This window comes from Pseudorasbora parva, chromosome 18 (genome assembly GCF_024679245.1).
Source record: "Pseudorasbora parva isolate DD20220531a chromosome 18, ASM2467924v1, whole genome shotgun sequence".
Classification (NCBI taxonomy): Eukaryota; Metazoa; Chordata; class Actinopteri; order Cypriniformes; family Gobionidae; genus Pseudorasbora; species Pseudorasbora parva.
In genome coordinates, this window is record NC_090189.1 from 27,688,417 (window position 1) to 27,713,062 (window position 24,646).

General features: G+C 37.6%; 1 protein-coding gene across 3 annotated transcripts in view; it reads left to right on the forward strand.

Moving 5' to 3' along the window:
• ndst1b (N-deacetylase/N-sulfotransferase (heparan glucosaminyl) 1b) overlaps window positions 1–24,646 on the forward strand; it is a 124,645-nt gene that overhangs the window by 60,438 nt on the left and 39,561 nt on the right. The window contains exon 3 of one of the 3 annotated variants that reach the window (XM_067424750.1): window positions 22,230–22,297. The exons of the other annotated variants lie outside the window; for them this stretch is intronic. The gene's annotated coding sequence lies outside the window, so the exon portion shown is untranslated. The remainder of the gene's footprint in view (window positions 1–22,229; window positions 22,298–24,646) is intronic. 3 annotated transcript variants of the gene reach the window in all.

Sequence of the window (24,646 nt, forward strand, 5' to 3'; positions counted from 1 at the left end):
CTGCCAATTTCAGAAGAGATGCCAGCCAGAATTCCCCACTGAGAGCTTGGACACACACACTGATGATCAAGGCAGTGCAAATGCTACACCTCGCCTTCAAATGGCACCCAGCTCTCTGGCAGTTGGGAAGACGAGCAAAAGAGAATAAAGCAGGATGGTTTCAGGGTGTTTCAGGTGGGTGGATGTGGATTGACGTGTATCTTTGTTCCGACTCTAGTTTTCTCAGCATGAGTCAATGCTCTGGCAGGCAAACTGGATATCTTAGGGGCTGACCATAAGGTAGATACCACATCAGCTGTTTACTTTTGAATTAAGTTTCCAGTTATAAATGCTTATATTGTTATATTAATTATAATATATTATATTAATAATATAAATAAAAAATACTTAAATATTGTATTATTAAAAATTAAAATCGAATACTGCTTTATTTTTCTAATTAAATGTCCTGTTTCTCATGGAAATTGGTTACAAACCATTTCAAAACGACTTTAATTATCAAAAAATACGTAGCGTTGTTTGATATTATGGCTGTATATGGCCATTACTGCTGTTAATCTAGCACTTTGGTTTAGTAAAGCAAAGATGCTTATATTAGCACACATCATTAGCACTATCCCACATTGCTCACACACAAAGCTTACCCTGTGGCCCGGCTTATACCTGTGACTTTCACCACCTGGCTTACTTAGCAGGATTTGGCGTCAGAAACGGGATGCAGGAGATGGCAGGTGTCAATGGAGTTGTGTGCGGTGTTGCCCTCCAAACCGATTGCTGCACCTGTGGTGAAAAGGAAGACCTGCAGGCATATTGAACTTCAGAAGTCATTTGTTCAGTTCCAGGGTTATGGAGGGTTTCTCCTTGGAGTGTCTAAATGTAACTGGGCCCAACCCCAAGTGCAGATTTAATTTAGGCCATGAGCCCTTTAAGGTCAGAACTGTAGTTTTTGTCTAAAGAAAAGGCTGAGTTTCAAATAAGGTCTTGAGTTTAAATAAGGGATTCACCAAAACTTAAACTTTTTAATTACAGAAATATGTTTTCTTTATTTGTTGGTGAAATATAAACATTTAAATTACAATTAACTGGAGGAATTTATCTTCATGACAGATTGATGCAAATATGCATTATATGATAAAACCATCACTAACATGTTAAGTAAAAATATAATAAATATGTAATAAAGGCATATATTTAGCTAAATGCTGTTCTCTAGAAATATATTTTTCTAAAAATATTTTTTTCCTACATTAGTTATTGTTATATTTATCTATAATATGCTGTTGCTTCATTGTAAAGCTGCGGTATACATTAGTTATTGTTATATTTATCTATAATATGCTGTTGCTTCATTGTAAAGCTGCGGTATACATTTAGAGGAAGTGTATGTAAGATTGTGGCCAAAACTGGTACTGCAATCACTATCCCCTCTCCCCGCCACCCTGACTCGAGGTTGCCAGATAGGCTCCAGGATCAGCAGGAACCTTTGTAGCTGCAGCTGTTGTAGAGCAGAGCTGGCAACCCGGATGCTGAAACACTACTGACTTCATGATTGGTCGATAGGTGGAGGGTGAAGCTTCAGGCCAAAACACAACATGACAACATTAACATCAGTTGAGGGCTGCAACAACAACTTTTAAATGACAATATCCTGGCCGGACTACTGTCGTCAGTGATAGAAGTATTTGAAGTTAACATAATTTCTTAATGTCTAGTGACAAATCAGGGTCATTTTGTGATTAATTGAAATACATTTCTTACATAATATAGCCTTCTTACTGTGGCAGTTTAAATCTCTACAAATCAATTTAAATTTTTCAATTCCCCAGAAAATCACTCATTAGTGACGCCCTGTGGAAATAGGCCTGTCGTAGCTGGAAAATGTGTGTGTATATATCAATATAGTTCATATAAAATTAATATTATTTACATATTTGTACAGATTGTTCTTCAGACTAGTCGATTTACTCAGACCCGCCAACTAGTTAATTGTTTAATTATTCATATTTATTCATATCCCTAGTTTCTATTTACAAATTGCTGATCACACACACACCAGTTACAAAGTGATTGTTTTTAGTGTTTTTTAGTGTCAAAGTGAAGTTGTTTATTTTTATTTTTTTTACAGCTCTGGCAAAGTACAAGAAGGCCAATAACACACACATATAATCACACTTGCAAACACATATACTACTTCGTTTCAACAGTTAATCTCAGCATTGTGATTATACAGTTATTTCTCTTTTTTTGCAAGCTGCAGCCATGCAAGCGTCAATTAAGGTGTAACGTAAGGTTTGACCTCTCAAAAATCGATGGCTGCTTCTGCTCTAGCCTGTCTAATTGGTAGTCAATGTGATGAATCTTGAGGGTGGCCAATCGTATTTGTTTCCACTGAAATCCAATAGAGTAAATTCACTCTCTCTCTCTGTTCCTCGTTCATGTCAGCATGATGCATTGCTTCTGGCTTTGCTATAACTTCTAAAGCAACATCCTCTCTCACTTTCTCCCTCCTCTCGCCTCTCTTAACCTAAATCCCTCCTTCTCTCTCTCAAAGTGAAAGAGGAAATCTTCTCGTTCCCTAAAGCCATGGGGCATATAGAATATGCCAAAAAGATTAAGGCACTGGGTTTTTACCCTCCTGTTGCGAGGACCCTACACAATAGCATTTGCTCTCATTTCTGCTTATTACAAAGTGGATTCAGCCTGCAGTTTTATATAGGCTACACATTCATCTTTGAGCTAGTGTCATGTTTGTCCTCATTGGAATGGTTTCTCACATTAATAGAGGCAAAGTTGTTTCAGTAAGGTTTTCCCTCATGTCTACTATTTATTTTTATTTTTTCTATAAGTAATAGGAAAGTTGAGCCATCCTCTCAACAACTCCGCCTGTAATCATATGGCTGTTATGGACATTTGTTGGGACATTATTAATATTAACTAAATTGAATTGTGTGTGTGTATGTATATATATATATATAATAGTTCATATTAAATTAATATTATTTCCATATTTATACAGATTGTTCTTGTTCTTGACAATCTGATGGTTCTTGTTCTTGACTCATGTTCTTGAGACTAGTTGATTTACTCAGACCTGCCAACTAGTTAATTGTATAATTATTCATTTATTCATATCCCTAGTTTCTATTTACAAATTTCTGATCACACACACCAAATGGCAGCAGTTACAAAGTGATCATATGACAATAAATACATGAAGAATTCACTTTACACTTTGGGGTTTGTCAGTAGAACTGTGTAAAAATTGAATGAATTACCAATTTTTTGGCAGTTATTGGATTACATTCATTCTCTCTAAAAAAAAATACATATATATATTTGTCAAAATTACAGTACTCTTCAAATGTTTGGGGTAATATATATATATATATATATATATATATATATATATATATATATATATATATATATATATATATATATATATATATATATATATATATATATAGTTTATAATAAATATAAACTTTTTTTTAAGAAATCAGCTTTTATTCAGCATGGATGTATTTAATTGATCAAACGTGGCCATAAATGCATTTGTTCTTGTTCTTTTGAACTTGTATGTTCATCAAAGAATCCTGAAAAAACTCCACAAAAATATTAAGCAGTTCAACTGTTTTCAGAATTGATGATAAGAAATGTAAGCCTGACGTGGTCATACTCAATTCTAGTCAGAATATGAGTCTGAAACTGCTCCATTGGGCTGTGATTATGGGGCGTGTTTCAACCGAACCAGGAAAGACATCAATTGGATAGACCTACAACCAATCAGAGCAACGAAGCGGCGCATTACATTAGTTGTCAAATGTCAACAGAACTCAACTGCACTGTGTTGCGAAGTCCGTGGTTTTATTTTATTTTTTCGCGGGTTGTTTTCCATGTCCGCTTGTTGAAGCGACTATCATGTGATTATTTATATATATATATATATATATATATATATATATATATATATATATATATATATATATATATATATATATATATATATATATATAATATATATATATATATATATTTTTTTTTTAAAGAATTTAAGGATACACAGAGTACTTACCAACATGATCATCATTTCAGAGAGAAAGTGATGGTGAATGCATACACAAACAAGCTCTCCGTTTAAGATTTAAACAAATATAATCCAAGCCCCTTTGATGACGTGCATGATTACGTTACTGTTATTAATATGATATATATATATCTGTCCATCATGTCCATCATCGTCTAAAGCCCGCCCTGATGATTTCATTGGTCCGAACAGTTTCTGTTCGGAGATAATCACTCCTCTATGGATCGAGTCCAGACCGAACTGCCCGAGCTCAAATGTTGTGGGCCGGGCTGAGTTTGGCTGGCATCCAGGCTAAAGAAATGTTTTTTAATCACCAAATCAAAATATCAAAAAGATTTCTTAAGTTTTATGTGACGCATACATAGATATTAAAATATATAGATCAAATTAATTAAAACTTTTAATTGTAATTATATTACACAATAATTTACTTTATTGTTTTCATAATTTGATCAAATAAATGCAGTCTTGGTGAGCATAAGAGACTACATTTTGTCTACTGTCAAAAACATAAATAAATAAAAATTCCAGCCCCAAACTTTTGAGCAGTAGTGTAGTGTTATAGCCTAGAAATCTAGACGCACCCTAGCGGCAGCAAATTTAATTTGCCCGCAAGTGTCGTCTAGGAACTCTCAATACCCTTCTGAGCTGTGTTCCTCAAAATCTGGACGGCCCAATCACATCATGTATAGAGTCGGCGAGCTGGGCCATAATGACGACGGCCGAGTTGCGTTTGCGTGCTTCTAGTAAACACAGAAACTGGCGAACGGTGGCGGTCTTTCGAATCAGCTCTGACCGCGACTCTGGAAGACTTGGAGTTAATCTTTCCTCTGAGAAAAGAACAAAGAACGGCACTGAAGTCATTCTTAAAAAAGGAAGATGTGTTCAGAGTTTAGCCGACCGGATACGGCGAATGTTTAATCAGTCAGCGAGCTCTGCTTCACCTTCGTTGCTCTGGTTGGTGTAGCGCTATCCTATCGCGTGCAGAGGGAGTTTGAAAGACAACCGTTTATCCCGCCCCTCGGATTGAGCCCTGTCTATGGTGAGTTTCCAGACCAAACATCTTGATGTGGGTCTGGCTTGTCAGGCTAGTAGTGTTATCATTTGGTATGAAAAGCATTATCAGTGAATTAAAAAACAGGAATCTTTAGGTAGAATCAGAATATTAAATTCAATACAAATAATGATATAATATATAGGACTTTTTCAGTTTTCAAGGCTCTTTACAAACCTCTCATCTCAAGTACATGTCACCCAGTCTAAACAATATAGGCCTACATATTAAAACTGCAAAAAAATGATGGGGTAAGTGTCAGTGCTGTCCAGTAGGATGTTGTCTGTCCCACTGGAATTAGATTGATATTGGAAGCAGATGATATCAGGATTTATTTTTCCAATTAAACTATGTACTCCATATCTGTTCCACATTTCAGTTTCTAAACAGATATTTATTATTTTTAAGCCTGTACATCGAGTGCTTTGCTTGATTGCATGCGATCTAAATGATTAGTTTTTTGCAAATGCTTTTTAGAATAACAGACCATTGCCGTGGTTTGCAGTCATATCAGTCAAATTTCCAGTTTCTACCAGTAACCTGAAGTTTGTAAATGAGAAAAAGAAAAGGCTGTGGCCTTATCAGAGACAGCCCCCCACCCCCTCCTCTGGTGAAACCTGAAGCGTCTTTTGTCCTGTCTCGGCACAAATGGAGCCTGGATAACAAGAGAAATGCACAAACTGACACAGCCACTCCATTGTTGTTTGTCTCTTAAGAGGAGCTTTACATAGATGTCTCATTGTGTTTCAGACACTGGACTCCAATGCAGAACTGCACACCCGTGCTCATGGCGATCCATTATGGATCTCTATCATATTAATCCCGATGTAATCACAGTTAATAAAACCGATGCTTTGCCACAGTTCTCTTTTAAACAACGGGTTAAAAAAAGATGTGTAAGCGGTTTGCGCAGCTGTCCTGGATCAATTGAGCATGAGCCATAGGAGATTAGATGGCCTGTTATAGCCTTCTTTATGGCATTGTGGTATTGTGTCTCCACTGAGTTTGATGGACAGAATAGGATATGGCATTGGCCTCGGGACAGCAGTCGAAGCTGAGAATTGAATCTTTTTGAAGATATTGAAGAAGCAGTTTTTTTTGTTTACTAGCCACAGTAGAGGCTGTATTACTATATATCATGGCTAGAGGTGTTATACAATGTGAAGCACATCTTAACTCCTTTTTAAAATGATTCTCAATTACATTTTTTTAACTGATTCTATCCTGTTCTTACCCTGAAAATAGCTCAATATGGTGAGATAGCATAAAGCAACCAAATAAATAAAAATAAATACAATGTGAAGCAGCTGTTTTTGCATTGATGTCAGACTTATTGAATAATCTTTTTTTTTTACAATAAAAATGAAAAGATAAAGTAATTAAATGTATTTAAATTATGTTGAATATATTTATATAATTAAATATAATTTAGATTAAAATGAGAATTTAATAAACATTTTCATACTGTAATTTAGACGTGCTGTATACGGTAATACGATATATCATGATAATGAACATGCATGATATTGTTATTGTGGTCACTTCACAATACCGCAAATAATTTGTTGTGCATTTCAATGCATTTCAAGAATACTTTACCCATCTACTGTTTATTGCACACTCACTGATGTTTATGGCACACTCACGGATAAGTGAAAGAAACGTGCTAACTGAAAATGCACGTTCACACTCTCTGACATCAGATGGCGCTGATGGAACAGCAGAAATGCTGCCGTTTAACCCATTGACTGTTTAAAAAAAATGGGATTCTGAAGAGCAGTTCTGAAGCGTAAAATAGAAACGAGCTGGCCATCGCATCTTGGCAGCGCAGAGGCGGGACGTGGGTGGAGTTGAGGTGACACAATGACCATCAGACAGCGGATGAGTGGCTATCCACCTGTCACTTAAAGTGGCCATGCCCTTAATTATGCAGAAGTTTAAGGATGGATTGTAAAACGGATGTAAAAACAATGGATTGTAAAACGGTCATACAAACATTTATTTGTTTTATCAATAATGCATCGTTTCAGGAGCAGCTTTTTTCGTATTTAATTTCTAAGTTGATACACGTTTTAAAATGTAATAAGAACAGTAGGTTCGATATCAGACTACATATTCAGCTTTCAGCAGTTCGTAGCTCGGCACTATAGCCTACTGCTACAGCAGTTCTCGAGTCAGGAATGGGTTGCAGTGGTTCTCAGCGATTCTACAAATGTAGCTATGTGCTCTCTGTCAATGTTAGTTAATAATATTTAATAATATAATGCTATTTAATTTAACCTGTTAAAGGTGGGGTAAGTGCATTCTGGTAACTGTTGTTGATATTTCAGATCACCAAAATAAATCTGCCCCTAAACCCAAAAGGGTCTCTGCCTATTTTGATAGCTCCGTCCCACACATACGTAACACAGGCAACAACTATGGCAGAATGTGTGTTACAGATCGAATATTCAATGAAAAAGTCACCCCTTTCATCACAAAAACAAACCGTTATGAACAACTCGATAGTACACCAGCACAATAGTCCAACTAACGACGTATTACATTTATGACAAGATTAGAGTTATAGCGATCGCAAAAACACAAGCAGTTCTCATGACAACTCGATAGTACATGAGCATGACAGTCCAGCTAATAACATATTACAATTATGACCGGATAAGGGTTATAGATCATGAAAAGAGGAAAAGACCGGTCTGAGTATTTCACAATCTGCTCAGTAACTGGGATTTTCACGCACAACCATTTCTAGGGTTTACAAAGAATAGTGTGAAAAGGGAAAAACATCCAGTATGCGGCAGTCCTGTGGGCGAAAATGCCTTATTGATGCTAGAGGTAAGAGGAGATTGGGCCAACTGATTCAAGCTGATAGAAGAGCAACTTTGACTGAAATAACCACACAACCGAGGTATGCAGCAAAGCATTTGTGAAGCCACAACACGCACAACCTTGAGGCGGATGGGCTACAACAGCAGAAGACCCCACCGGGTACCACTCATCTCCACTACAAATAGGAAAAAGAGGCTATAATTTGCACGAGCTCAACCAAAATTAGACAGTTTAAGACTGGAAAAATGTTGCCTGTTCTGATGAGTCTCGATTTCTGAGTCAGAATTTGGCGTAAACAGAATGAGAACATGGATCCATCATGCCTTGTTACCACTGTGCAGGCTGGTGGTGGTGGTGTAATGGTGTGGGGGATGTTTTCTTGGCACACTTTAGGCCCCTTAGTGCCAATTGGGCATCGTTTAAATGCCACGGCCTACCTAAGCATTGTTTCTGACCATGTCCATCCCTTTATGACCACCATGTACCCATCCTCTGATGGCTACTTCCATCAGGATAATGCACCATGTCACAAAGCTCAAATCATTTCAAATTTGTTTCTTAAACATGACAATGAGTTCCCTGTACTAAAATGGCCCCCACAGTCACCAGATTTCAACCCAATAGAGCATCTTTGGGATGTGGTGGAACGGGAGCTTCGTGACCCCACGAATCCCACAAATCTCCATCAACTGCAAAATGCTGTCCTATCAATATGGGCCAACATTTCTAAAGAATGCTTTCAGCACCTTGTTGAATCAATGCCACGTAGAATTAAGGCAGTTCTGAAGGTGAAAGGGCGTCAAACACAGTATTAGTATGGTGTTCCTAATAATCCTTTAGGTGAGTATATATTATAAATTATATTTTATTACATACACACGCACACGCACACACACACACACATTTTCACAGACATGGTCACTGAACTTTTGTATGGAAATAAGCTGGTTTAACATTTTCCTGTGGTAAAGGGGAACATCAACAGTTTGTGGATTTGTATTGGCACATGTGCATCAATTTTCATTTTTAGATGAACTAACCCTTTCAACTTCTGTAATGTGACCCATTTCTGACTACGCCAGGATATTCAGCAGAAAGTACTGTAGAGCGAGACTTGATTTATCCACTAGCATTTGATTAACTTCTGAAAGTGGGCCGTGATATAATTATTAGCGATGCTTCCTAAGGCAGTCATAAACTCTGGGGTGCAACTCTCACCATTTGAGCCATCAACACGAATGACACGTACAGTTGTGCTGCATGTTGCTATTACTTTTAACCACATGGACCTACAAATAAAGCAGATGAAACAGATAAAAGTGTCAGGTTAGTATGCATTGAATGTCTTTGATTTTGTACAACCTTTTATTAAGGGAATCTGAAAACAATAGTTTATGATGATATTTAAATAATATTAGGTAATATGCTTTGTCCTGAACCAGAAGGACTGTGTATAGAATGGGATGTTTGATTTAGTTACTCACTCTTTAAAATTGATTTTGTGTGATTGGCCTTCAGCGTAATCTCATTCGCAAACGGCTCCCAACATCCTGAAGATGAATTTATTGTTATGGTGTGCGGTAATTTCAGGGTCAAGTCTACATTTTCTGACCGGAGATAACAAGCAGCACGTCTGATATTTATTTTCGTAACCTTTTGTGGCTCCAGTGTCCTCTGAAATAAAGGTGACATTCTCTCTCTCTCTCTCTCTCTCTCTCTCTCTCTCTCTCTCTCTCTCTCTCTCTCTCTCTCTCTCTCTCTCTCTCTCTCTCTCTCTCTCTCTCTCTCTCTCTCTCTCTCTCTCTCTCTCTCTCTCTCTCTCTCTCTCTCTCTCTCTCTCTCTCTCTCTCTCTCTCTCTCTCTCCTGGTCTTTGAGAGCCCTCGGTAGTTAAAGGGGCTAAAAATAGCCTAGTTCCCTTCGTGTTGTGCAACCTAATTAAGAGGAGAGGGACGGAGGTGCTTCCGAGCATCTGGGCTCAGCATGTAATGGCTGCCCTTGTTTTTATTTGCTAGTGGATGCGCACCGCTACCAATTATCCCCCGTAGCATGGCTAACCACTGAAGACATCCTTAAAGAAGCTGACGGGAGTCTTTCTGCACCCGTTCCCAGCACGCTATGTCACACAAGCTTCAGTGTAAGCAGTTTCCTTTAGCACAGAATGTCATTCTGAACAAGTCGAGTCACTTTATTTTGGGAATTCAAGATGTTTGGTTGTCGTTAGCAGTGTGCAGCTTCATTTGAAGATACTAGGCGGATACATACGAAGTGTCTGGTTGCTTCCACCCTGAAATTTCCTCAAGGCATCCCTGAGGTTGGCATCCACATGGGTCTTAAAGGCTTGTTAAATCAAGATATCTCTTAATACTGCACTTTTAACCCTGCAGATTGTCATTTAAAGTGAAATCGAAGCATGGAGGACTTTATAAGTGATGGGGTCAAGCTTGCAGTGTCTTCTCTCGTCTGAGCCATTAAGTTGCACTGAGGGGAGAGATTGAGCTGACAGCTCATTGATTTCTTTCTGTGCCTGTGTCAAACATGTTTCTGAAATGCTTCTTTGTCTTAGCACCGTCTGAGCGGTGTCAGCGACTGATGGAGGGACACGAGAAGAGAATGGAGCTGCACCGATGCACCTCACGGTCAGCTTTTGGATAAGAAGACCCCTGTAGCTCCTTCTACTGCGATTCAGCCATGTGCACGGTCTGAGTGGTCTTGGAAAGCAACCATTCTCCTAGCTGCTCTTTATATTCTGCGCACTCTTTTTTTTCTTTTTTTTTTTGTGGTTACCACCAGGATTGGCTGTAATTAGCTAATTGGGTGTGATTGTAGGCTCATTTGCGTGACACCTGCTGAATCATTGCTCATGGGATGTTAATGATGATGGTAATTTTTGCCTTTTCTTTTCTTTTTCTGTCACAGCAACATTTTAATCAACAGTCGAAGGACTAAAGTACTCAAAATCAAATCATTAAATAAGTGATCCTTTCTTTTGTTTTATTTTAGTAATTATATTAACTTGTATTATAATAATTTATTATCTATTTTAATATGTAGTATATTTAATGGAGAAATGAAACGTGTAAGGATGCATTAAATGAATCAAAAGTGACAATAAAGACATTTTATTAAAAAAACAAACACTAAATTGATATTAAAAATAAACTTAAAAATAATAAAAAAATATTAACATGATACACTTACAAAACTGGTACTGCATCTATTTATTTTCACAATAAAAATAAACATTTGTATGTTAAAATGTTCGCCACCTCCTGCTTTTTTCACGTCAATTTGGGTGACTTGTGTGAATCGTTTTCTAAGAGTTTTTTAAGAGTTGGGGTGGTGTCTGAATATAATTTTATTTCGCCAACAGTAATTCTGGATTGCCTCCATCAAACAGTAAATAGGAGCTGAGTAGTTCAGAATACTGCACACAGAAACGGCAGTATGCGCGCAAGCGTGAACCACTGGTGTTTCTTCTTGCTGCGTGTCTTTTACTGTCTATGGCAGTTTCATTGCGCGGCTCGCCCAGCTTAATTTGCGGCTCGCATGGAAGTAAATAATACGGTGAACTGATCATGCAGTCAATATTACAAACAAGCAGGCCAGGGCTTTAACATAACCCATTAAAAAGTTTGCTCTATTATAAATCATTTAGATTTTTATTTAAATTCACATATTCACGTTCACATATTAAATAACGTCTCAAACTAACTTAAAGAGTTGTGAGGGGCAAAAAGGGCGCGTGAGACAGCACGTCAGTTCTGCAGCGGCAGATCTTAAAGCGACAGCAGCCATGCTATCTGCCATTAATGTTAATCACTCACTGCTCTTGACTAAAGAACTTTTGTAGCTTTAATAAGGATTAATCTATATTCAATTCATAATTTATGCAGTGCAGACTGTTTGATAACTTTGTTCAATTTCTGCAGCCTATTTTCTACCCGTGAGACAGGAAGGAGACAATGTAAATGCAAATAAGTCATGGGTTTATGAGAGGATTCTTTTGAATTGACATTTAGAGCCTATTGTAAAAAAAAAAAAAAAAAAATGAAGCTTTCAGTTAAACTGTAATGTTGTAAAAAGATGCTTCTTCATCAGCACACAATTTGCATCTTACGGTTGTATACTTGCCTTTAAATGTTACAAATCCACACAAGTATTTACATTTTACATAAAGGATTATCCTGACAGCAAGCCGGGCTACGTTTAACTTCGCAGACTTTAATGAACAATTGCTGGCGCACATGCGCATCAAATACATGATGTGCAGAATGTTTGCACAATAGTTCCAACCTTATTCTGAATTATTACTTTGCATCCAAAAGTATAAGCGTTCTTCAAATCTCTTCTCTTATTTATAACCTTCGATAAAGAGTGGGGGGTGTAATCCCGGCATCCTGGCCAAATTTGCCCACTGGCCCCCGTCCATCATGGCCACCTAATAATCCCATAATGATTGGCTTCATCACTCTTTCTCCTCTCCACCAATCAGCTGGTGTGTGTGGTGAGTGTTCTAGCGCAATATGGCTGCCGTCGCATCATCCAGGTGAATGCTGCACATTAGTGGTGGTTGAGGTGATTCCCCCTTCTATGTAAAGCGCCTTGACTGCTTAGAAAAGTGCTATATAAATGTAGCAAGTTATTGTTATTTACATAACTTTTTTCAATTTAGTTTACTTTATTCAATTCAGCCCTTTTTGGTCCTTTTATACAGTCAGCTTGTGTTTGTTTTCATATGTTTACAAGACGACAATGCTCTAAAAACTGGAAGGTTTTTTCTTCGTACAAAAATGCTGTATTATGCATGTCAGACGAGTAATTGATGTCGTTTTGTAAAGAACACCTATGGACTTAACGCGTAGGGTAGCGTTTTTGTAGTTTACACCGTGGCGATAACGGTATCGTTTTCAAATACGTGCACTTTGAAACCTGTTTTCAAAAGTTGGCAATTTTGAGGCCCCCAAAACGTTGTTGTTGTGAAAATGAATGGCCAAACTGTATTAAGTTTTCTGTTTTCAGTTGGAAAGGTGTAGTGTAAACGCCTCTTAATCTCTGAGCGCTCAAGCCGTTAACAGCCTGCGACCCCCACGAGCCATAATCCCATTTCCCCTGTGGTAAAGACGGTCAGTTGGGTACATGATCGCGTGTCTTTGTTGTCCAGATTCTCAGGGTCAGTACGGTCCCAGTGAAACAGGAGATTACACCCACTGATTAGGACGGACATTAGAACAGCAGTGTGGTGGATGCACAGATACAGCAGCGGCCCATGTTTTGCGTAGGGTGGGGAAGGATCTTTTGGCAAGTCGGCCTGTCCTCGAGCTTGGCACCGGCAGCAGGACGGTGGCAGCACACTGTGTGCAGACAGACTGGAGTGTTTACCAGTACAGTTGCATCAAAACTGGTGTGTGTGTGTGTGGATACCGGGTGTAAGAGCGCACAGGATGGAGCTGTACACACACACCGTCTGGCCTGGCAAGGGCAAATGCAGTCTTCTGATGGAGACTGAGTGCCCTTGAGATTGGACCCGCCAGCAGGGAAGATTGATTTGTTGCTCTCTGCAGCTTCTACTGTGCCTTCATACATAATAGTGACTTTGAGTGTCCCCTCCGTTTCTGCCGCAGAAGAAGTCCTTACATTTCAAGTATTTCAGATCGGTCAAGACTTCTTGAGCTGCTTTCGTTTCTCACGCTTGTTTATTCATCAGTATCAAGCCATTAAGCAGGATTTTATTGGGGCAATTATTTCCTATTAAATTGAAATCAATCGTATTGTGATACCTGTGATAATCCTATTGTAATCCTATTGTGATACCTGTACTCGAGGTATATCTGCATTGCTCAGCTGTGTAGATTCCGTGTTCCCATATTTCCGTGCCCTGCTTTGTAATGGCCTCTGATTGATTTGAGCTGTGAACTGATGTGCAGATCCTTTTTTTTCTGTCAGCAAGGAAGTTTCAGGTTGCACTTAGTCCACTCGATGTGCATTCATCTGCCATTTTCATCGGCACATTTGGTCCAGCCCAGATAAACAGGATTAGGGATTTAGGATTACACTTACCCGACCTTCTCCAGATTGTGCTGTGTCTAGGCCCTTTGGCTATCTAATGCTATTTGTCAGTTCAGTGTTTGAAGCCCTGAGGAGTTTACCAACCATTTGTCCCAGTGGCATCTTTACCCTTTGAACCAAGCAATCTGCTCAATGGCGAAGCCTTTTTTTATGGAGCTCTTGTTTGCTCTCATCCTATCAGTATCTTTATCTCTTGCTCTGTTTCCCTGACTGTCCATTTTCTCTCTCTCCATCCTATCCAGTTTCATTCCATCTCTGACAAAGTAGTATTATAATCTATTGACAAATACTTAAAGGGTACATACCCATTTGTTTTATTAAATCATTAAATAATTGAATTATAACAACATGGCCGCTCCTGTGCTCTCTCCAGTTTATTCATAACTCAGATTTCGATGATATGACACTTTAAAGCTGCCATTATTAAAATTAACAACTTCTGTAGGAATATTGCATGTTATGATTTCCCTATTCAGGCCAATATCACATTGTTTTTGGGACCTGAGACCTATGTCAGATGGGTTCACATCAAGCAAATAGCCTATAAAGGCAAAAAGATGTCATCATCTGCTAGTGTGGCATCCCATATTTGTTATTATTAGCTATTTATTAACTATAAAAGCACAAATGCGCTTTGAACACATTGGCAGTGAGAATCGCTTGTGCTTCCCTTCAGACAGATTTAGATATTGATCACTGAAAATAGTCTTTGAACTTTTGTTTGCAGCCCTTTGCTTTTGAAAATTTGAGATTTCAGCAAATTGTCTCCTCGCTTCTTCAGTTTTTGGGTTTGAGATTAAAGCACAACATCCAGCTGATGCCGAAAATAAGGGCTACATGTATTTATGAGGTATAAGCAAGAAATCAAAACATATTAACATTTGTACCATACATTTAGTTCCTTACTGTGCACACGTGATAAGTCAAGTCACTGACCTGGATGACTGTAGACTTTAATGCATACTTAATTGAAGAACGGTTTAATTGAGAACCAAGTATATTCAGTAGCCGCTGATAGTTGGCTGCTTTAAAACACTACCGTATGTATCAGAGAGACAGTGACACACCAAGCCGGCATTAAAAAGAACCTTGTGTCTGCTCCGTCTGGACCAAAAAGCTGCGCTTGAACACCACAAAGACTACAGCCGACTGTCAACCAGCATATGTTCTGTGCCTGCATTAAGGAAATAACTGTCCATATTAGCAGTAGTCTGTTTTTGTCATTCAAAAGGGGGAACCAAAACTATGACTCCAGATACACAAACCGTAAACAAAGCAGAAATTTTGAATATCAGTCATGCTGATTACTTTCTTCATTCCAGGTGGCTCATGTTATGAACAGCGTTCTGAATCGGACAAACTCCTGCCAACGCAGACCATCTAGAGCCAATGCGTGAAACACACCGCAAAAAGTAGCCTGACAGACGCTCACCAATGGCCCGACGTTTAAACAGCCAACTTCTAAATGGCCAATATATAATGTTTACGGTCACACTTTAGATTACGGTCCAATTCTCTCTTACTAATAACTAACTATTAACAATGACTTCTGCCTCTAACTCCAAATTACTGCTTATTAATAGTTAGTAAGGTAGCTGTTAAGTTTAGGTACTGGGTAGGATTAAGGGACAGAATATAATCATGCAGATTAATATGTGATTTATAAGTATTAAAGGGGGGGTGAAATGCTGTTTCATGCATACTGAGCTTTTTACACTGTTAAAGACTTGGATTCCCATCCTAAACATAGACAAAGTTTCAAAAACTAATGTTGGTTGTTTGATAGAGTATTTCTGTGTTAAAAATACTCCTTCCAGTTTCTCACAAGTTTCGGAGAGTTTTTTTCGAATATGGGTCGACTTGACGTTAATAGAGCGGAAGGTCCTTGTATGGGCCGTACGGGCTCTTCTCCCGGTAGGGTGCGCGCGCCCGCGTGGCTAGAGCGAGAGAGAAAATGCACGCCCATAAACACTCAGGTGCAGATCCAGTTGATCCAGGTGCCGCGCTCCACTTTATTCCTATGGGTGACGTTGAGCGACTTCAACGCTTCAGCACAGCATTCCGGGAAGGCAGCGCTGCATTTGACCCGATTTGAACGCAGAAATGACGGGAAGCTTCACAACATCGCTTCAGTCGCGACGCAAAAGTGGATCTCCACCGTTCACTGCTGTCAGGACTTCACCAAATCATACCAAAGAAGTGTGTTTTTGACGGAGCGGTCCCAGCGATAAAGGTTCGGTCCTGCTTTGGAAGCAGCCGGTGAGTAAAACTGCTTCAAATATCTATGCTGTTGGCTCGTCGCGTGAGTAAACATCAGTAAACGACACGATCGCGTGCTTCGTCATTCAAATGCGCTCTATTGTTGTTCGATGTATAACGTTACACTAGTTTGACGTGCAAAACCGTTTTGCTTGCTACTGCTAAGGTTTAGTCGCATACAATAGTCCATAAACCGAATCATGTCCTCATAAACTGCGAGTAAAGACACACAAATGTTGACAGGCCACTAAATACAGTACATACCACAGAGACGGACGTCCTGCTGTTGCTGTTTCTCCTGTTCAATTTATTTCAGCCTCCGAATGATTCTGGATCATTATCTGAGATAGCCATGAGTTTCTCCACGCTTGAGGACGTCACTGCTTTGCTTGCTTGTCATTCTTTAGCTCCGCCCACACGATACGCCTCCAGGCGCTCGTTTTTTTCCGGAAAGACTCGGTAAGATCCTGCTAATATGAATGGTTATAAGCAACTAGTTAATGGGGATGATTGTAGCCCAAAATAGTGTTACCATGTTTACTTATAAACATTTGAAGGCTACATGCTGTTTTAATGCATTATTTACTTATAATTGTTGTCATCATAAATGATAAACTAATTTAATTTAATTCATATGTAATTAAATAATTTAATTTATAAATAATAATTTAATTTATTCAAAATAGTTCCAACTAAAAAAAATAGTGTATTGTAAATCATTATGTTGATGACTGTTTGTTGGGTTAGTAACAATCTCTGAGGAAACAAATCTTTGGTGCCTGCCATATTAACAAATGTTCTTAAATATATGTGGCTGGCCATCTGCTGGTCACCTTCGTTTTAATAGCTGTGGTAGGGGTTGTTCTGGCTCCATGTTGAGAAACTTGAAAGGTGCTCCCTAAACAAAGAAAATGCAAACGGAGCAGATGATTTGTTTATATAATGAAGACGTGGAAAATTATCAGCCTTTCTAACAAAAGAAATACATTTTCTTATATATATATATATATATATATATATATATATATATATATATATATATATATATATATATATATATATATATATATATAGAAATAAGAAAAAGTATTTCTTTAGTATTTCTATATATACATGCATGCATACATACACATATATATATATATATATATATATATATATATATATATATATATATATATATATATATATATACATATATACATACATACATACATACATACATACATACATACATACACATATATATATATATATATATATATATATATATATATATATATATATAGTGTAGAAAATAGCCTATTACTTATTCATTATGGTGTTTATATATGTATATATAAACACCATAATGAATAAGTAATAGGCTATTTTCTACACTAGTTTTGAGGCTCTCTCCTGAACGCTTGGTTTTTATGAGCGCCCTGCACTGAAGACTAGGAAGTAAATACCCACAGATAGGAAGCCCTGATCCCTGGAAAAATTTCACACTTGAAATACTGATGAATCTATTACTATGTATAGAAAGTTCAAGTTCATAGGATCCAGGGTCAGAATTTTTAAAAGAAGCTCATCCTTCAACTACTGATGAAACTACAGAAGATTTCTATCTTATAAAGAAAGTTCAAGTTCAAATACTCTTAGGCAAAAATAAGTTCAAAAGTTCATCCTTGAACAAGGGAATCTATTAGTATATATAGAAATTTCAAGTTCAAACACTCTGGTAAAAATAAATTCAAAACTTCATTCTTGAACTACATATGAAACAACAGAACAAGTCTATTGGTATGCATAGAAATATCAAGTTCACAGAATCAACGGTCAGTTATGTTTTTTTGTTTTTCAAAAGTTCATGTTTGATATTCTGAAGAAACACCATAAAAGTGATAAGTCTGTTGATTACATTTAAAGTTCAAACACTCCTTGGCCAAAAAATGTATTCAAAATGTCACACTGGAACTACTGATGAATCTACTAATATGTATAGAAAGTTCAAGTTCACAGGATCCAGGGTCAGAATTTTTTTTTTCAAAAGAAAGTCATCCTTCAACTCCTGATGAAACTACAGAAGGATTCTATTTGTATATAGAAAGTTCAAGTTCAAATAGTCTTAGGCAAAAATAAGTTCAAAAGTTCATCCTTGAACGAGGGAATCTATTAATATATATAGAAAGTTCAAGTTCATACACTCTGGTAAAAAGAAATACAAAACTTCATTCTTGAACCACGCATGAAACAACAGAAGGTGTCTATTGGTATGCATAGAAAGATCAAGTTCCCAGAATCCAGGCTCAGATTTTTTTTCTTCAAAAAGTCATGTTTGAACTTCTGAAGAAACACCATAAAGCCATAAGTGAGTTTATACATTTAAAGTTCAAACAAAACACTCCTTGACCAAAAAATGTATTCAAAATTTCACACATGAACTACTGATGAATCTATGACTATGTATAGAAAGTTCAAGTTCATAGGATCCAGGGTCAGAATTTTTTTTTTTTAAAGTCATTCTTCAACTCCTGATGAAACTACACAAGGATTCTATTCGTAAAAAGAAAGTTCAAGTTTAAATACTCAGGCAAAAATAAGTTCAAAAGTTCATCCTGATATATATATATATATATATATATATATATATATATATATATATATATATATATATATATATATATATATATATATATATATATAAGAAAAAGTATTTCTTTAGTATTTCTATATATACATGCATGCATACACACACATATATATATATATATATATATATATATATATATATATATATATATATATATATATATATAGTGTAGGAAATAGCCTATTACTTATTCATTATGGTGTTTATATATGTATATATAAACACCATAATGAATAAGTAATAGGCTATTTTCTACACTAGTTTTGAGGCTCTCTCCTGAACGCTTGGTTTTTATGAGCTCCCTGCACTGAAGACTAGGAAGTAAATACCCACAGATAGGAAGCCCTGATCCATGCATGTCTGAGTCTGATCCTGAATCTCAATGAACCAACAACACCACAAATAAAGGGTTCTTCAGCCTTCAACAACGTGCTAAGTTATGTTCATTTAGACATGTACACATAATCCATAGATACCAAACGATACAGAACCTACAGCATCAGGCGTTGTTTCACCACACTTAGACGTCACAGCCTGGCACATTCTAAGATCTCTCGTTTGCTGGGCCTGGCGTCTATAAAAGCTTTTCTCTGACTAACAAGGAAGTTTTCAGCTCTGAAACTTACAGGTTATTCTTACATTATCATGACCTTTTATATATCAAAAGCTCAGGGGAAAGTTGATTTCTCAATTCAGGACCCCTCTAGCAACTCTCCACTTTTTACAGATGCAATCCTCCTGAAGTCAACATTTTAAATGTTGCTCATCTACTGAGGCTCGGTGCATTCCCAGTGACCTGCAGCTGGTGATTTGTCTCTCTAACAAATTAGACTATTTCGCTTTTTTCTCTATTTTGTTGTTGCGCCGTACATCATCATGAATTAACAGGCACATAATACCGGCACATTTCAGCATCAGCTGTGTGTAATGACAAGTACAACATGTTATTATTTATTCTTTTTATGAAATGCACAAATATTTCAGGTTTGAACTGTCCTTATTGTATGCTTAGGCCGAGCTTGTAACAGAACAGGGGTGGCCAGTGCCAGCATTAGTCTCAGTCTGACTACTTCCATTCATGAGCGTGAACCGACCCCACAGCAGCCGCCGTCATCATCATGTGCTATGAACAATGTCCAGCATTGTGAACGTTAAATGGCACTGTACCGATTTGGGTGGGGTTCTTTTGATTTTTAGGTCTGCCTGCAGTTAAATCTCGGTAGAAACTAGTCCTGCGAGGCAAGCTGTCCAGGGCGAGCGGCCAGCTATTGTCCTGCTGTCCTGGCACGCAGATGCACAGCACTTGCTCCAGGAAGTGTCCTGTGTCTCTGAGCGGCAGTGAATGTGGCCTTGGTGTTCAGAGCTGTTCGAGCATGCCGCCCTTTTTATCGTCCCATTCTTCCAGGAGCAAATCTATACCATCACTTTGCTTTGACAAAAAACAAGAGACAGACATTTGATGGCTCCATATCTTTTACTTGACAGCAGATCCCTCAAAAACACCTGTGCATATTGATATCCTCTGCTTTTTCCACTCCAGACCTATTACTTTTTTTTCTTCTTCTTCTTTTTGGCGCCATTTTCGAAATATCATGTAGATGTCGCTGTTCTAATTTGTTTTCCAGTCTCTTGGTTTTATTGCACTCATAACTGGGAGCACATGAATCGTCAACATTTTAACACCCTTGTAGCATTCGGTAGCGTTATAATGTCTAATCTAACTTTATTTTAAGTTTTGAAATATAATAGTTGTCTAGCATTGTCTAGGCTCATGATTGTACCAACACTCGAAGGGATATAAAAGAGCCAGAGCAGACAATACAGTATGAGCTTTTGGGAATGAAGGTACGCTGTGCCCTTGAGATAGGGAGTGTATGGGAGCTATCCTGCCATCAGAAAATGGCTTTTGTGACTCCGAGGCAGGGTGCATTTTTTCACACGTCTGTTGGGCTTTGAGACTGTGAAAAGGGAAGATCTGGGAAAGAAGAAACTTGCTGGCGTGGGTGAGATGGTGACGGGTTTCTAAATGTCAAGGTCCTTATTTTTCCATGTCTTGACACTTTTGTTTCAACACATTTCTTCTTTTTTTTCATCACTTGCTCTTGCTTTAACCTATCTGCTTTTTTTATTTAATTATTTTTATTTTGGCATTGTTGTAAAATGTGTTAACGGCAGTTATCTCTGTTTTTAGACCCATAACGTAACTATAATCTAGATATGTACGTTACATGTTCATCTAACAGTCTTCATCTACAATATGACCTTTGTCTAGCCTAATTAAAATTAAAGTTCACCCAAAAAAAAAAAAAAAAATTGCCTTTGTCTTTTTAAATGTGTATGACATTTATTCTTCTATATTATATATTTGAAATGAAAGCATATTTTGAAAAACAAGTGTTTCTATTTGCCCACACAAGGTTTGGACCTCATGCATGTTCTATGCATCGCTTGATTTTATGACAGATTTTCATTAATCAAATTATGAAGATTTTCATGATTCCTTTTATATTCTAATTATATTAACTACACTTAATAATTTAGTTTTTTTAATAATAATATTATTTATTCTTAAATAATAAATTATTTATTGATTGAATATTGTTCTTATGAACAATGTTGTTGCCATTCAAGGAAACCTGCTTGAATAAATAATTGAAAACAACCATTTAACAGTCTTATTAATGCTCAACCTTAATTTTGTAAGTTTATGTGTGTAAAAAGTTCTGAATAATCAGTGTGTACATTTCTGCAATTCACTTTCATATTTTGTTAAGGAAATCTTATACTGTATTTAGTTTCACTCTCACACACAGTGTTTATTTTACAGCGAACCTTTTTATTACCTTCGCTCAAGTGAAACCATATTATATGTCACAAAGCCATTTTTATGTCCTTAGAAATGTGTTCTGGGTGTGGGCTATCTTGCTTGATGTCATCTGTGACATGATGTTCAGAACATGCAGTGCACAATGAGCTGCTTCAGCCGACTCTAGTCAGAACTTTTGCATATTAAAGAACCAGGCTCTGAATAGGAAAGCTTCAAAGACTGTAATCCGACCTCTGACGACACGCTGATGGCAGTTCACGTTTCTCTTCTGGATACAATGAGAGCCCAGTGACCGGCATTGTGGCCTGAGAATAATCCTGGTGTAAAGGGAAGGAGATGTGAAGCTACTGGGTGCAAAAACATTATTCTTGAGTGTCCCTTGTAGAATTTGTCTTTTTGGTTTGTAAAACCCAATGCCTCCGCACTATTCAGCTCAAACACTTCATCATGTTCTTCTCTTTACATCACCAGCCCCTAAAATTCCTGATGATGATTTTGGATCATGCAAGCAGAAGAATCAACAGCTGTGTTTCAGGATTGTGAGTGTGAGAATTTTTACAAGCTGTACTCCCAGCAACCTTTTGAAGTGATAAAATGGCCTTCTCTTAGGCTCTCTTATTTCTCTGGCAAGATTTTCTTTTCCCCCTCATCATCTTCTTAGAGGCGTACTCTTGTGCCTTTTGCTTTTTTTTTTACAGTATTCATGCATTTTTATCCCAGAACCCCTGCGAGGCTTTGATTCTTTGTTCTGCTCTCCCTTTTCACATAGCCTATACATGAAGTAGGTCTGCGATGCCTTTGAAAATTGACCTGTATTGCTTCTCAGACACGTTGTGTCTTGTTGTCTTTCCTCAGATGCCCTGTGTGCCATTGTATGCATCTCCCTCTAGTTATACGACATATGGGCCAATGATAACGGCATGTGTATATAAACGGCGTCATTTGAAAAGATGTTTTTGAAAGTGAACAAAAACCGCTCTGTAAGAGACATCTGTAAAAGTCAGAGTTGTTTTGTTTGTTTAGGTGTCTACCTAATGTGTATGGCTTTAATTCAGTCCCTGACGTCTATGTTTGCTGACTTTTTAAACGTTTTAGTGTCCTTTTGTCTGAAACAAGTTTTTTATGTAGTTCAAAATGTATTTGAAGGTTACATAAGGGGATACTTGAAAGGCTTTTATGAATCTTCAGGCAAGATCCTTTCACACTTGCCAATATTTTAAAGGGCTGGTTGCATGCGATTTCACTTTTTTAACTTTACTTAGTGTGTGATGTTGCTGCTCGAGCATGAACAGTGTCTGTAAAGTTACAGCACTGAATGTTCAATGCAAACAGAGATATTGTCTTTTAAAGTTATGGCAGTTTATTGCGTACAAAAACGGCCGGTTTGCACTACAACGAGCTTCTTTTCCGGGTTGGTGACATCATAAACCCTTGCTATTAGCATAAACACTGCCCCAGATGTGACTTCTGCCCGTAATGGTAAGGGGCGTGGCGTTTCTGGCAACCTGTCCTTGACATGAAACTACATTTGGCCATCTAACCAATCTAAGACCATAGATCATAGAAGCAGGAAGCAAACGAGCCGTTCAAAGGACAGCGGAGACAGCGGTGTGGGATAAAGGTCAAATATAAGAAAAATACGGCGTTTAAAAAAAAGAAAGAAGTATTAAGCCATGTTATACTGTGCCCCATACACACAACCAAGCCTAGAAAAATACCACAGAACCACCCCTTTAATGGCTGCCCTCACCTTTTACCTTCGATACTACTTCCTGCAATCACCATTAGTTCTGTTCACATTCTGCAGGGGTCTTTACTTGGTTAGTGCTAATCCGAATCCTACTCGACTCATTCACCTGTCCCACACTTTGCACTAAACCCTTCATTTAAGATGAAAAGATTAAATGACTTTTGCCCTTTGAAGTGCATGAAGGATAGTGAGGATCACTTTTAAAGCCCTCACTAATCAATACAAGCCACCTCCATTATCCCATAATCCTTGCATTGCCTTTGTAAATGCCTCTCTAGACGTTCTTGGTATTCAGTGAAAAGAAACCCAGGTTGTAGGGCTCCCACGGCATCATGTGGGTTTGGCATTTGCAGCCGACATTCAGTGAGGGGTAATGCAAGAGTTGCTGGTGTGGTCTAGTCAAAATGTGTTGCCCTTGCATACACAGTTGCACCTTTGAGTTAAGGGTTAGTTCAATCAAATATGAAATTGATGTCATGAATGTCTCACCCTAATGTCGTTCCACACCTGTAAGACCTCCGTTCATCTTCAGAACACAGTTTAAGATATTTTATATTTAGGTCGAGAGCGTATGCAAGTGTATGCACACTATACTGTCCATGTCCAGAAAGGAAATAAAAACATCCTCAAAGTAGTCCATATGTGACATCAGACATCAAACGGTTATATGAATCAGCGTTTTGATTCATGATTTGGATCGCGTGTCAAACTGCTAAAATCACGTGACATTGGCGATCCGAATCATGAATCAATCCTCTGATTCATAACCATTTGAATCTTTATTTGAGGATTGAAAACAAACACGGAATAGAATACAATGCTGAATAAAGTTGTGGTTTTTGTTATTTTTGGAACAAAATATGTTTTCGATGCTTCAAGAGATTCTAATTAACTAAATGATGTCTCATATGGACTACTTTGATTATGTTTTTATTCCCTTTCTGGACATGGACAGTATAGTGTGCATACACTTGCATACGCTCTCGAACTAAATAAAAAATATCTTAAACTGTGTTCTGAAGATGAACGGAGGTCTTACAGGTGTGGAACGACATTATGGTGAGTCATTAATGAAATAAATTTCATTTTTGGGTCTACTAACCCTTTAACTAAAAGGGTTGTTCTGTCCAGAAGTAAA